This window comes from Curcuma longa, chromosome 12 (assembly GCF_044706935.1).
Source record: "Curcuma longa cultivar G26 ecotype Majalengka, Jawa Barat chromosome 12, ITB_CL_G26_1.1, whole genome shotgun sequence".
In the NCBI taxonomy this organism is placed as follows: Eukaryota; Viridiplantae; Streptophyta; class Magnoliopsida; order Zingiberales; family Zingiberaceae; genus Curcuma; species Curcuma longa.
In genome coordinates, this window is record NC_133872.1 from 1,337,632 (window position 1) to 1,340,017 (window position 2,386).

At 34.6% G+C, this 2,386-nt stretch overlaps 1 long non-coding RNA gene across 1 annotated transcript; it reads right to left on the reverse strand.

Annotated features, from left to right (window-relative positions):
• Window positions 1-798: 798 nt before the first annotated feature.
• Window positions 799-2,175, reverse strand: LOC141842990 (uncharacterized). Its single transcript, XR_012603005.1, has 3 exons — window positions 2,090-2,175; window positions 1,790-1,846; window positions 799-1,074 (listed from the first exon to the last, which is right to left on the reverse strand). It is a non-coding gene; the product is annotated as an uncharacterized LOC141842990 (long non-coding RNA).
• Between the last annotated feature and the right edge of the window lie 211 nt (window positions 2,176-2,386).

Below are 2,386 nucleotides of genomic sequence, written 5' to 3' on the forward strand. Positions count from 1 at the left end.
TTGAACCTAAAAAAGAGTGGAAAAAGAGAAATCCAAGAGGAAGGGCAAGATATTATGAAACTAGAGAATACAGATTATGAAAGATCCGGTAAGTCTCAAATTATTTTAAGCCTAATGCATTCTACCAAAAAAAATCTCCTCCCGCCCTAACGCAAACAATTAACTTAAGTTGCCTCCAAATCACCTCCTACTGCTCAACAGAAAAAACAGACAGAGAGGAGAGAATAAGTGACACCGGAGTACTTGAGAGCGGAATTGGGAATAAGAGAGGGCGGGATAGGTTTAAGATACACAGTGGTTTTGTGACGCAATGCGTCCGGATTTCCACGTGGCGCGTGCGCCATATCGCTCTTTCGCTGTTACTTCACCTCATGGTCCCAAAAGTGAGGCACGGTTTATTAGAGAGAATACGCGAAAATGTTCTCTTTTTTTTTTTTAAATTATGAGAAAGAAAATAAAAATCTATTATATTTCTACACCATTGATGTCCAATGAAATGATTTATAAATATTTAATTTTAGGCTTGGGGGCTGAGAATTTTCTTTCAAACACCAATAAATATTAAAAAAAATCAATACGACATAAATAGCTCAAATATGTAAGTAATTTTAAAATTTACATATATAAAATTGCAAATAAGCAACAGTCATCATTTTTATGAACAAAATAAACTGATCTTGAAGAACAAATCACCAATTCACATCAGACTGATTATATAAACTGCACAATATTATCAAACACATTGATTCACATCGAACTAATACACTATATTTACTAATATTCATATAACCAATAATCTTGAAGCGCCAAGCATATATAGAATTTTATTACAAATAACTAGTTTTAATAAACCAAGAGAGTTTCACATAACCAATATTCATGAAGCGCCTAACATATCATAATCAGACATCAAAAACACAAGTAAACAACATCGAACAGAATTGGGATGTCATGTAAAAGATAGCATGAATCTTGTACCATGTTGAGTATGAAGCAAAAATATTGCCACTTTGATTCAATGTTTGTTTCCAAACTTCCACCATTTCTTCTTCTTCGCGACACCAGTACGGAGATCTGAACAACCCAAAAAGAAAGTGGGAAAAACTTAAACTTATGGACAAGGATCTGGAAGATTACACCAATAAATGGTTTGTAATAAAACAATTCATTGTTGTTGCTCATGTCCTAACTCTGTTTTCTGCCAGCAAAAGAAAGTGAGAGACGGATAGAGGGTCCAACTTTTCCTTCCCTCATATGAAACACCATCGAGTGAAGAAAAAAATTATGAATCCAACCAAGGAAACATGAAACTAAGAAGAATAGACTCAGAACCAAACCAGAACCAGTATCTTTTGCTGTTCAAACTCGGGGGAAAGCAAGTCAGGACGGATTATGATTCATATGCTTCATTTTTCCTTTTTCCAATACTGTGTAATTGGATTTATAAAATAAGCAAGCCCCTGAATTTAAAATATCATTACACTTACTAAGTTATAAATGAATCTACCTGCAAACAAACTTACAAACAAGCGTGTTCACGATGAAATATATCACATGAGCATAAAATGAGTTGAGCATGGAGTAAGCTTGCCTCAAAAGAGTGTATAAGTAACTTCGGTAAAAATTCATTGCCCAAGACTATAATTTTAACGTTTAGATGTATTTCAGGATGTTCCAACGCAAGAACAACAAAATACCTTTGAATAAAATCATAAACAATTAACCTCCGGTTGAGGCCCATTTATAAAACTGTTGTTAATTGATACAGAGAGAAATATGATGCACTTACCACCCTCCGGATAAATTGAGTTATAATGCACCTCAGCCCAAAAGCTTAAGAAAAGGACTGCATTAAAAGATAGATGATCTATTATCTAAGCTCAGAAGTAGAGGTAATTAAGAAAAACAAAAGTATATACATATACACAAACAAACACACACGCACGCGAAAGTTAGCACACAAGCATGTGCAAGTGCACCTACGGAAACATATTGCCGAATTCAAACCTCAGTCTGCTATAATTTGGTTGTGATGTTGGAAGGTCTAACTATGATAAGGTGGACAAAATCAGACATTATCAAAATATACCTCGATTAGGCTTCTGATCTCTTGGCAAAATCTCAATATAGCAAGTATCCTTGAATGATGCAATGACAAAAATTTTGCAACCAAACTGCGAAAGAGATTCATAAAAAGGAATCAACAAGGAAACAAAGAGTACAAGTGTCAAATTAATCTGCAGAAGCCAGTAGAAGATTTAGGAAGCAACCTGTATATATCAACATTTAAGCACAATGTCCATAAAGGCCCTGACTGACTCGGACCATTAAGATGGCATGAATAAAAGGAAGGATGTCACTGGAAGTTCCTATAAAACCTCTTTTA